Here is a 13655-nt window from a genome sequence, read left to right on the forward strand (position 1 = left end):
AACCACTGATTTTTCCATTAACAAGCTACCTGCTCTACCTCCTGAGCCACAGCTGCCCCTAAATGTTGAGTGATCTTACCAGAGAGCAAGTCAAACGAAACATTCATACAACATATGTTTGTCGACAACATGTGTTTGTCGACTTTGTGCAGCCCACCCACACACCACTGGTTAGCCTCAAGTTCATGTACGGGTGAAATACAAGGAATGAGAGGAAGAGGAGAAGAAGAGCAAGAACACTGGAAGCATATCTGGGTTTTTTTTCCAAGAAAGACTGGTGAGTATCTCAGTATAATCCCACAGTAATCAGGCTGTAATCTCTCTTTTGTTATCCAGCCAATCCCATATAACAATTGAACAGCTTAAAGTGAGTGTTCTGATTGGACAGATAACTTCCATAGCGAATAACTGGAAAATGTGATTTAACCTCTTATATCCTGTCAGAGCTGCTTGGCCCTCTGTGGTCCACACAGCTGATCTCCTCTGGAGCTTTCTCATTTCTCCAGTTGTGCTTTAGAAGAAATGATTTAAACCTGCATAGTGTCTGCTGCTTCCTGAATGTTCCTTTTGTCGAGAGGAGTTTAAAGGGATCTAAGCAGATTTAAGGAGCCACTGGAAGAGACGAAGGAGCTTCTGAAGTCTGAACAGAAGAGGAGCAGCAGGAGATTGGAGCAGATTTAATGGGATTAAAGGGGATTGAATAAAAGGAGACACGTTAAATGGTTTTAGCGCACGTTTCCACATCCTCTTGTGACTTTAGCGACATCCTCATGTTCACGTGCTTCAGTGCTTAACTATCTTCACCACTAATGAACCCAGAGAGAGAGAACAAATACGTCAAAAGCCCAAAATGTCAGACTGTACACCAGGTCCAACACCATCTGCTGCAGATCAGAGAAGTGTGGAGCAAAGCAAACAAACTGGAAGAGAGAGTGAAGAAGTAAATGTAATGAGGGGGGAGTGTGTGAGTGTGTGTTTCTTATCTCTCCACTTCACTTGCTGATAGCAGCAATCAGAGAAAACACACTGTAGAGATCTACCATTAACCCCCACACGCAATTGTATTTTTGTACTTGTGAGGACACCGTGTGCCCTTACCCTAATCTGAAGCTAACTTTAACCTCAAACCTAAAACCAAGTCTTCACCCTTAAATGTCCCCACTGTCCAAAAGTGTCCTCTCAAACTCAAACTGGTCCTCACAAAGGAAATAAAATACAAAAGCGTGCGCGGAAGGGTGGCTGTTCAATCCCTGGCTCCTCCAGGCTTCATGCCAAAGTGTCCTTGGGCAAGATACTGAACCCCTGGCAGCTGTTCCGCCAGTGAATGAATGTGAGTGAATGCAGATGTAGTGTAAAAGCACTTTGAGTGGCTGAAAAGACTAGAAAGGCGCTATACAAATAGCATTTACATTCTTCTAGCAGTGTGTACATGAATGTATCCTTGGCCATGCCGGTAGACCGCCTACTCACCTGATACTGTACAAACTCATGAACCAACAGCGTCAACTGAAAGTGCGAAAGAAGAAGAAGAAAAAGCAACAACAACTGGCAAAATGTATGCTCGTGCATCAACTCTCTGTCTACTTGTTGCTAAAGCAGCAGGAGGATCAGAGGGGAACTCCATCAAATATGTGCCATAAAAAAATCTGTGAAGTTGTGTACAGTAATTAGAAACACTGCTCCCATGGCGTTTATGAAAATTAATCAAATTCAGTCAGTTCTCACTGACGCTAGAGGGTTCCCTGCAGTGTCATAGCTTGAAGCGTAGGGCCACTGATCAAGCTGCCGTATTTAATGAGTTGGAAATGAGAAGATGTTGCAAAACAATTACATTTTCATTCATTAGTGTGATTATTCTTAATTGTCACTTTAACCATCTATTTTCTTTTATTGCATTTTGTGGAATTCTTACATTTATGTTAATACAGTAATCCTGGAGAGTATGAGAGAGCAACAATGACAGATATTTTAAATATAGTAACGTATTATCACTTCAAATGGTTCATATATCCTTCTATAACGTTTTGTATGAATAACATCCTAAATATAATAATCCTAAGGAAAACCATCTTCTATAAGCTTTCATCTGGCATGAGTTTGGATACAACAGGCATGGTGGCAGTCACACAAAGCTGACGTGATGCAGCTCTGCCATGTCACCTCTGCTGTCCTGCTATTGGCTGACTCCGTGCTTGGAGTGCATTTTTGAGTAGACATGATAGACCTTATTTTACAACACAGTGCAGTCAGGACTTAGGAATCACACTGCTAAAAAACTACCATCTGCTGGAATTTATGTGTGATTATGTCATCTTTGAAATAGTTTTTGTTTATAGAAAAATGACAAATTCTTGGCTGCCTCAGTGCCTATTTTGATTTCACCACTAGGAGTCACCAAAGGCTGATGTTTCCAAATTCTAAATTCAACACCAGGAGTTTTGATTAGACTAGTATTTTATTATTATTTCTAATGGTTTATTCATTTATTTACTGAAGGACGCATGCAGGTGATTGGATGAGTAAATTACATGAACTGTAAGATTAAACTTTGATTTGGATTTAAGAAGTGCATTTAGGGATACTTCAGGAATTTGAGATTTGGGTCCAATTTAAACACATTTGGAGAAAATAAAAAATAAATTTGCCGAGAGCCATTTGGCGGAACTGCAACAAATGAACAGATTACAAGCAGTTTAGGACATGCCATGACAAATCTTCTGGATTAAGGAAAGTTATGTCAAACTCTTGGATTATTACAAATTCGTAAGGTGCTAAAAACTTTGGGATCATAACGGATAACAAATTTGTAGGAACGTGACCACATACTATTTCTGCTGGCATAAAAACATGCTACATAGATTTGTAACTGACATGAAGTCTGTTGTTGATGAAGCAGGAAATCAAAAGCTCTTTTTTACAGGCACACCAGTGGAAAGGTCCTTTAATAGCATCCTGTTTTATTAACCCACACGCACAGACATGCTACTGTCAGCTGTTTTAATCCCAGCAGGGAAGTTTGTTCTGTCGTGCTGATCAGCTGTTTGATGGATCTGAATAAAAGTCGTTGGTGTGTGTGTGTGTCTGTCTGTGTGTGACATGATATCAGAGTTTTGTAATGCCTTCCATCTGACTCGCCTGTCATGGGATTTTGTCAGCAACCGCAAAACGAGGCACATCAAAACGTAATTCACATGCACACATACACACACACACACGCACGCACACACACGCGCACGCACACACACACACACACACACACACACACACACACACACACACACACACAGACTACATAATGAATTAATACAAATATGTTTTTGTTTTTTAACCAGGGGAGGGCCCATGAGAGGACAGACATAAACCATTACAAAAACCAGTACATAAGTAAAGGACCCAACTGTGGTGTTTTGTTCAAATTGTTTAAATTGTCACCATGTCTCATTTCATCACGTGTCGTCTCTTGGTGTGAAGTGTGAAATCAGTGTGTCACTGTAATTTTGTGATGTAGTGAGGTATCATCATCTAATTTGAAATGTATGACCATTCAAATGATGTTTTTGTTGGTCTTCACAAGTTTTGAGTGTAATTTTAACGTTTGTGTCTAAACAGTAACATTAAATGTGTTTTCAAAAAACATTAATCTTGACCTGCGGGGACGTCTAAATGATCAGTTCTTAAGGTAAGTTACAAAATGATCATTTTCACTGAGCATAAGTATGTTCTAATTATTTTTGTCATCCACTAATTTCATTCTCCTTGTGGGAATGGGCATCCATAGCAGGGTGAAAATGAACACACACGCACGCACACACACGCAGTAGTATCTCTGGCAACACACAATCGGTGTCCCCTGCTGTGACATTAACCTCCGGCTTAACTCCAGCAGCTGTGGGTTTAATGAGAGAGAGCAAGAGAGGGATGTGTGAATAGAAGTAACAAAACCCCATCTCCAAGAAATTATGTTTATACACTACTAATTTCATTTGCCAGATAAGCGAAATGTCATTGCTGCCTGCATGATTTCCTGTGGCAACGTTTATTCTAATGAAGGTATGTTATTTCTTAGTTGAAGAGGTGGATGGTGGCCAAACAAAGTGCAGGACCTTCACGCCACAAACCAGCACACTTCACAACATTAGTCCCACACGTGGTCAGGTTTAGGCATTAAAAGCACTTTGGATGAGATCTGGGAAAAATAAAATTGTGGTTTCAGTTAAATTAGTTAAAGCATAGTTACTTATAGGCAGCCCCCTGTGCCCCCAACTTGATAAAAAAAAAAGACAACTCACGATCACCCAGGATTGCCCAGCCATTCCTCACTACTCATACTAAAGTGTACATGTCCTATCTTATGCTTCGAGGCACTTCTGATGTTTTCATTATTTAAGACCACCATCTTTCCCAAACCTTAACAAAGAGCTGTGAGCGCCTAAACAGACACATCAAAAACAGTAATCATGCTGTAGTTGCAGATAATATAGTGCAAGAGAGGATATTGTAGGGAGAACAAATTAATTACATTGTAAAGCTAATTTGGGTGGCATTGCGTCCCTTAGCTGTTGCAAATTAGTAGCATATATATGTAATTTCTAGACAACAGGGTTGGTTCCCATACTCTGCCAACACCTATTAATAGGACCAAAACCTATTAATTGGTTTTGGTCCAGTGACTTTCATCAGGCATCAAGCCCTTGTACACTATATATACCAACCCTATTGCCAGACAAGAACGCCAGTCCAAACCAACGTTTTTCAGATTCTCTCTTTCACAACAATATCTGCACATAGCAACTACAGAATGGTTAAGGTTAAGGAAAGATTGTGGATATTGTAAATAAAAAAGCTAATGTTAATAATAATGTTAAAATAATTACTTAGTTACTAGTTGTACTTTTACTGTACATTGTATAATTTGTTGAGAACAAAATCGGATCGCAAAATCGGATCACCTCCCAGACATGGATCAGGGCAAAATTGATCTGTGTCTGTGGTGCGACTTGGCGGCATTGGATACATAATGTCCCAGAGGTTTTCAGTTGGATTCAGGTCTGGGGAACATGCGGGCCAGTCAATGGCATCAGGGCCTTCATCATCTAGACAAGGCGTGCATACTCCTGTCCGCATGAGGTCGGACATTGTCCTGCACCAAGAGGAACCCAGGGTCCACCGCACCAGGGTAAAGTCTGACTAGTGGCTTTGAGGATTTCATCCCCTAACAGCAGTCAGGGTTCCGTTGGCTAGCACGTAGAGGTCTGTGCAACCCTCCAAGGATATACCTCCCCAGACCATCACTGATCCACTCGGACAGGTCATGCTGGATGATGTTGCAGGCAGCGTAACTTTCACCACGACGTCTCAAGACTCTTTCACGCTTGTCACATGTGCTTAGTGTGAACCTGCTTTCATGTGGGAAGAGAACGGCAAACTGGTGTTCTCTGGGGAATGCCACTCAAGCTGCATGTTGCTGGGCTTTGAGCACAGATCCCACTAGATCAGGCCCTCATGACCACCTCATGGGGTCTGTTTCTGACGGTTTGGTCAGAAACATGCACACCAGTAGCCCGCTGGAGGTCATTTTGAAGGGCTTGGTTAGTGCTCCTCCTGTTCCTCCTGAAGCAGATACTGCTCCTGCTCCTGGGCTACTGGGCTTCTACAGCACTGTCCAGCTCTGCTTGTGCAACGGCCCGTCTCCTGGCATCTCCTCCATGCTCATGAGACTGTGCTGGGAGATACAGCAAACCTTCTTGCTGCGGCCCGTACAGATGTGCCATCCTACGTTTCTCCTCATAACATTTATATATACAAAATGTCATTCCCTTTCATTTTCAATACTTTCATTGACAAACAGATTCAAATGTTCATTTCAGATTTTCCATTAAGCATACTGTAATTAAGCTCACACACACACACACACACACTCGGATACACTGGAAATGTAAAGACAACTAAGCTGTGGTTAAGATCCTGGTGCCGATGGGATAAGCCAAGCGACATCTGTGTCTTTATGTACAGGTCTGTGTGTGTGTTTATGTGTATCTATGGTCACTGTGGACAAATTAACAGAAGCAGAAAAATTTAAATGTCTGTGACCTGATAACATGTATGTTTAGACAGAAACATCCTGCTTGGGCTGATTTATAAAACAAACTGCGGTAAAGTTGGGATGTTAGGTATCCATCAGCTTTCCAGCAACCATAATGGAGAATTCTTTCTTAGAACATGTTGAATGAATCTAAAACTTCATCAGTAAACATCAGGTATTGGTGTGACTCTCTGAATCAAAGAGTGAGGGCTTCGTTCTGAAGTTACCCATTGGAAACTAGATGAAGATTAGGGTCATACAGGAGAAGAAGAAACACTGAAAAAACTTGTAGCCTTATTACTGGGGGAGCTGCACTATAAAAGTATTGTAAGTGTTCTCTCCAGCTACATTTAAAGGGGTACTCCAGTCATTTAGTATGTCCCTCCTTAAATTGGAGGTGAACTGTGAAAGAATGGTCAAAATCTATGAAACAGAAGGCGAGATATCCTGACCTTTAGCCCTATGTATGGGTAAAGTAATACTTGTGTGTCAGACAAGGACATACACATACAAACGAACAGAACAAAAGAAGAGAAGAGAGGAGGAGAGGAAAGAGGAAAAGTGGACAGAGAGGAAATATAACATTAAATGAGAAGAGACGATAATTGGCATTAAAAAGAAGAGCAAATTGGAGGAAAGATGATGAATAACTACAAGAACAGAAGAAAGGAGGCGAGACGATAAAACAGGATGGTGGAGGGGAGGAGTTAAAAGAGGAGATAAAAGAGAAAGGAAAAGAGAGAGAAGATGACAGGAGGAGACAGGGCATCAAGAGATGTAAAAAAGAAAGAAAGAGGGAGAGAGGAGAAGAGAAGACGAGGAATAATGAGGAATTGCTGACAAGTGAAATAGGAGACTAAGAGAAGAAGAGAGGAAAGAGAGGACAAGAGAAAAAACAAGGGGAAGAGTAAAGGAGTCCCACACAAGCCAGAAAACAGCAGTAAGCTACCATCAGATTCAGCACATCAGTGTTTATGGGACAATTTGTAATGACCTCTGACCTTTTTTTAAGGATGGAGAACATCATATTCTTCAATCATGCAGCGTGGGTTTCCGTCCCTGTGTGAGCGTAGTTTGTTTTCCTGTTGTCAGGTGATGAACACAGCTCGGATACATGACAAACAGAAGCTGAAGTCCTTCTGGGAGCAGAGGATTGTTCGGCACAGCCAACAGATGGAGCAGGAGGAGAACCGCAGGAGGAGCAGCTCTCTCACACGGTCAGCAGCAAAGTTATTCAAAGGAGGTCATACGCCACCTCAAATGTTTTTGCAAAGATTATGGTCTAAACCTGCTCTACATGAAAAGTGCAATGAGATAACTTCTGCTATGAATAAATACATTCAAATGTGTCATTTTAAATGCACAAATCTGTAGTCCTGAAAGGCGGCTGTTACAAGTGGTCAGCTTTAAGTCTCGCTGGTTACAATCCCGGCTAAATTTAGGTTGAAAATGCAGTTTTTAGACATGTAGCACTGTGTTTGTTTCGGCATGTTATGCCTCTTGAGTGGATTTGGAGAGCTATCAGATCAGAAATGTTTAGTCACAATGCATCTGAGAAGCATTGAAGACAAACTGAAATTCCAGGTGTTTGAGATGTATGCTAGCCAGATGTTGGAAATGTGTAAATGCATCCATCTGTCTACGCTACGTAACCTTTGCTCCTCACGAGGTGGAAGCCTCTGCAGAGTCTACCCCCTGTAATGACACTGAAACAAGCAGTGATCCACCCTGTTTCATTGAAGCGACAGGAAAAAGCCACACCATTTCAACATATATGTTATACAGAATGTGCACAGAGCTGTCCCTCATCATTTCAAACAGCGAATGATCTGTGTGAACCAGAGAAGATGATCATAGTTCAAAAATGCGATTCATCCTTGTTTTTGTGTTTATGAATAATTTGTGTTGGACATGTTGGAGGTTCAGTATAACACAGAACACACATAGGATGCAGAGTGGTAAGGGGTGTGCACAATAGACTGTGCTCTGGAGCACAGAATTGCCACCCGCAGCCGTGTGCGCATTTAAATCAACAACACAATGATGATTTTCTTGTTTTTAACAATTAACGAAATTACAGCAGTAGAGTTTTCTAACAGCTGTAAAGTTAGGAGAATCATGTTGTTCCAGCTCTTCACTGAAGCTGTACGATGTTAACATGGAGTGAATTATTCAAAACCAAACCTTCATGTTTTATGAATGCAATGTTTCATCAAAAGGAAGTATTCTTCATGTCTTGTGCATCATTTAAAAACATTTCCGCCAAATTCAGCCTGACATACTTGGTATCTTTGGAAACTTTAGGATCTGTGACTAAGATTCAAAACTTCTTAGATTTAATATTCAAAACTTTGTTTTAAAAGTTCAGAGTTCTGTGGGTTTGAACAAAGACAACATGAGTTTATTAAAGTGGGTGAACAGCAGGCTCCAGCATTAAAAATAAACTTTATTACTGTCCTTAGCCATTGTCCCCATCTCTCAGTCACAAGTTGATTAGTTTGGAAATGCCTTGGTTATGTTTACAGCTCATCTGTCTGTCATCACATAGTAGCCTGAGAATGTTGATTAGAGGCAGCTCGACTATATGTTTGAATCCTGGAGATCAGTTTGAATGTCTGAGGACAGACTGCAGATTAACCGACACATGACGGAGTGTGCTGACAGATGAATGCTCGCTAACACAGACATAACAATATCAACAATATCTCTCTCACACACACACACACACACACACACACACACACACACACACTGTCTCTCTTTCTTTTTCCTGAACACAATTAGCCCTGACAGTGATGACTGCAGATCCAGTTTCACTGGATGTCTGCACGATTAGTTAAAGCTCAGGAGTTATGGTATCAGGGTAAATATTGGCCTCTGATGTTCTGACAAAACCTCCGTTATCTCTGCCTCCCAATCTCTGAATTCAGTCTACACAAAGCAAAATATAAATGACTTTAGTCTTCTTAAAACTAATTTCAGTAAAAAACACCTACACCGGTCAGAGTGTAAGAAGCTTTGCGAGGTGCTGTGTGCAACACGTACTCATATAGAAATGACAGAATAGATCGATAGTTGAGATCTCCAAAATGAGCTATACGAGTGTTTTTAATGACTCCCAAAATGACATATGAGCATTCTATTCTCCATTGCAACACAGGGAGGTTAACTGGTCGACATGCATACAGTCACGGTTTAACACACACATCTGTGATGGTTAGGGTAAGGGGCTTCGGTAGCTATCTGTGCCTTTAACAGTAACATAGTTAGCTAGCGTTAGTGCTAACAGTAGCTAATGCTACAAACAACCCGCTAATGCTAGCTAGGTATGGCTACATTAAACACTACAAAATGCAAAAAACGCTACAAAGCACAAAAAACACATTTTGCTAACACTAGCTAGCTAACTCTAATAATACAAAAAAAAAAAACAAATACTGAAGATGGCTTTTTGTTTCACCGGGAAACCACTCTCTGGTCTCCTGGGTGAAGATCACCTAAATAACTAAGCATCCACCCTACCCTAGGGTGACCAGATATCCCCGTTTTCCGGGGACAGTCCCCGGTTTTGGTGGCCTGTCCTGTTTTAACTGTGTGTTAATCATAGACTGTATAAGGTGTTAACAGACCTGAAATCAGATTTTACATGGCCAGAAACTGATTGTCGTCCGCGGGAGCACGCGCAACATGTAACGGTATCGCTAGTTTCTTTACGTTTTGCAGCTGCTTTTATGTGGATCAAACAGACATAACGCGCAAATAAACAACGTTAAGTCACAAAGGTTTGTCTTTGTGGTACTTTAACGGTTCTTTTAACAGAATAATCACAATTATGACCAAACAAGTGTTTGCATTTTATGGCATAAACCATAAAATGCATTATTCTACTTGCCAGAAAGTGACTGCAACCTTTACATATTGACTGAAAGCTAGTTTCTGCCTCAAAATGAGTTTCAGAAGAGTTATGTTTGACAGATTATGAAACCGAAAGTGTCCCCTGTTTCATTTCATTTATAATAACTATATAAATAATATATTATCTTTGTTAATGACATACTGACCACCAAACCAAAAATGTCCGAGGTTTTCATTTCAGAAATCTGGTCATCTTACCCCACCCATTACCTCCAAAATAAGATTTGTGGTTATTTATATCCTACACCTGGTGTTTTTTCACTTGCACTTCATCACACGGTCGCAAGAGGTCGCTCTTACGAACATAAAATAGATTGTTTTAAGCCCTTCAATTATCGACCTAAGCTGCGTTTCAACCAAAGGAACTATACCCCAGAACTAGGAACCTTTGGATGAACTCACTGTTTTTCCACCGGAGGGACCAGGGTCTAAATGTAGTTCTGGGGTCTTCATTTTATCCCCTAAAAAGTCCCTGCTTGGGGGATAGTACTTTCCGAAAGTACCAGTTACTTTGGGGGGGTGGGGCTTGCAGTGAAATTCTGAATGGGGAATTGATCAGTCAGGAGGTTTTTACACAGAGCCGAAGTTGGTCTCCTCCTCTCAAAAACAAGCGGAACAGCTGATTACAGCAGGTAATTAAGCTTGTTAAACATCAAGTTCCTCCAACACTCAGTCAACACAGACGTGAGTCCTGCAGCTCTTGTCGCTGAAAATATTTTAATAACCTTCCAAACTTTTGCTATTTTATTTTTGTGTTGCTTTTACTGTGCTGGAGTTATTTTAAGAACTTTATGGCTTTATCCAGGGACTTTATTGTGTGTCTCCTCGTTATACTTCCACACAAAAAAGCTGCTTTGAATGGTAAGCAAGCCTATAGTTTTCCATTATAGTCCAGTCAAATCTGATGTTCATTTATAAATGTTGCTCATGGATAGTGGTTACAAATAATGATGCCTGTGCATCGCTGTGTACAGCCAGGCCTACAGCCTATGTCAGCTGGTTAATTTGCCTAATCTTCGCAGGTCTTTAGACCGAGGTGGAAACGCACACAACAGTGGGCTGAAGGGACCTTTTAGTTCGTTTAAAATAGACCTGGGGACTTAAAAGTCCCTGGTACTTTTGGTCAAAAAGCGCCTCTATGTTGTCTTTTTCTGGGTGAGGACAGTCTGCTGTGCGAGTCTCAGTAAACACTGAATTGGTGATTTGTGGGTTAAAAGACTTAAATATACACCATGATTAATTAAAACTCATTTAGATTTGTAAAACTGAAAAATCGTTTAGGTTACATATAGGCTAAGCATTCTTTTAACAGGATTTAAATGCCCTTCGCTGGACCAATAGGGGCTTGGCCTAACCATTAACACCTGGACTGCCCTGAATTCTCACTGGAACGTCAGGCACTGCCAGTGTATGTTCCCCCTCTACACTCAGTAGTCACCAGATCCTCACTTTTCAGATCCTAGGTCGCACTTGCGAGCTGGATCCCGAGAAGGAGCCCGACATATCCAAGAGATAGAAACGCACAAACGGGCACAGTAAGGGCCAAGATGCCATTGTGCAGATCTCTTCGACACACACCCCGCTGAAAAAGGGTCGTAGACACTTCCACACTTCCGAGTGGAATGTGCACGCACCGCTAAGGGTGGGTCTGTTCCCGCCCATGTCTAGGCTTGGGAGATTCATTCACAAAGCCAGCTGGCCAGGCTCTTCTTGGACAGACGAAACAGACGAACAGCTGACCAGTGCATCGAATGGGGGCTGTGTGCTCTACATAGGACATTAGCCTAGTACACATGGACAACAGATGCACTCTCACCTCCCTGCACCCTAAGTGGGGTAGGGTGGTATAAAGCATCCTGGACCTGAACATGCTCCTTATGTTCTTAAGAACCGGATTGTTGCCTCAATCCGGCTGCACTGTGGACACCAAGAACCAGCATGCAGCTGGGGTGAACCGACAGGCACACGGCTCACTCACCGTCTTAGCAGAGGTGAGAGCAAGGCGCAGGGCTGTTCAAGAGATAGCAGGACTGCTCCAGGGGCTCATAAGGTGCAGCTATTAGAGCCACCAACACAAGCAGTAAGTCCTACTGAGGCACTGAGAGACACGACAGTGGTCGCTGACTTCTCATACCCTGCAGAAGTCGCATCACGAGGGAGTGGGTGAAGACTGTTCTGTCACCAAACCCCCTGTGACAGGAGAGATAGCTGCAGCGCGACAGCCCGTTCTCCATCAGACCTTGCAGGAAAGAGAAAACGGATTCCACCGAACAGGTAGGCAGATCCGTCTCCCTCTCAATGCATCAACGCTGAAAGCCCAACTACTTACAGCAAGACGTGGTGGAGACTGCTCACCGCTTGGATGGTCTGTGCGACCTCAGCGGCTAGACCAGCTTGAGTCTGCCTCTCCACAATTTTAGGAGAAAAACCTAGAGAGGCTGGTCCAACACCAGCCTTGCGCATATGAAGCACCCTTGAGACACAGCCTTGACACAGAGCCCCCGAGACCATAGGTACAGGCCAGGGCTCTGTCACTGTGGACTGCGTCACTTCTACCAGTATGACGAACGACTGTTCCTGCCTCACCTAACTGGAGGGATGAGATGGGGTAGGGGGGGAAACGCAAACAGCAGCCCTTCTGGCAATGGCGCGTGTGTAACGCGTCCATCCCCAAGGGTGGGCTGTCCTGTGGCTGAATTGAGAACCACAGCGGGCAGTGAGTGTTGGCAAACAGATCCACCTCCGCTTTCCCGTACAGATATGCTGCCAGGAAAGTCCACTTCCTCTTGAGAGGATAGAATGGCCTCCATTATGCAGCAGAACTGAAGAGAGTAGCCTCGTCTCAGAATGCTATCCACCCAGCTTGTCAGCATGCTGTGGCGTCGCCATTCTGCATGACAATGTGTACACGTGAAGATGGTGTCTTTGAACGCACCACAGCTCGCTGCTCTGACCTAGATTGGTGTTAACTCGACTTATGCCGTCGCAGCTAGTCAGCTAAACGCTGCGCTGGTTTGGTTGAGCATATGTCGACAATGTGGTTGTGTGTTTAGGAACACGCACACACTATCAGTGAGCTAGCAGTGTTCCCGTGGGTACTGCACGGGGAACGCAGAGTTAGCTCGCATTGCTGCATTGTGTCACCGCCATGGCAGCAGCCCTTCATTCGGCTGCCAGGTGATGTAGGCGACCCGTTGCGTGGGCCGGACAGCCGGCTTGCAAGGAGAAAGCCCAGGTCCTGCTACCGTCTCGCACGGATGCCACCAGGAGAGCGACGTGGGACATGGACTTTTGTCCCAGTGGTTTGCATAGCGCATCAAAGACCTGGGCCCTCCCACTGTCTCTCTCGAGCTTAGCAAGGAGAGCAGTGTGGGTCGTAGGTCGGATAATTAGCTTAGCATCGGTGAAAGTGCAGTTTTGTGGAGACTGAAGCGTGTTACGCACCGAGCCGAGGATGGAGGGGGTTCGGTGGGTAGGAGAATGCTCTTTAGGAATGTACTGTATTTAATCAGTTGAACATTCACAGCATTTTCAGTGTGTACACAGCAGCACATGAAACACAAATAAATGCATGCTGGACACATAACGGAGGGAGGAGGTCTGGTGGTGTGCATCAGCCTCTGTCCCTCTGTCACCCTTCTTCTTTTTATTTATTTAT

This window comes from Micropterus salmoides, unplaced genomic scaffold, assembly GCF_014851395.1.
Source record: "Micropterus salmoides isolate LMB-PRFRI ecotype aquatic unplaced genomic scaffold, ASM1485139v1 Ms_hic_scaffold_20, whole genome shotgun sequence".
NCBI classification, from domain to species: Eukaryota; Metazoa; Chordata; class Actinopteri; order Centrarchiformes; family Centrarchidae; genus Micropterus; species Micropterus salmoides.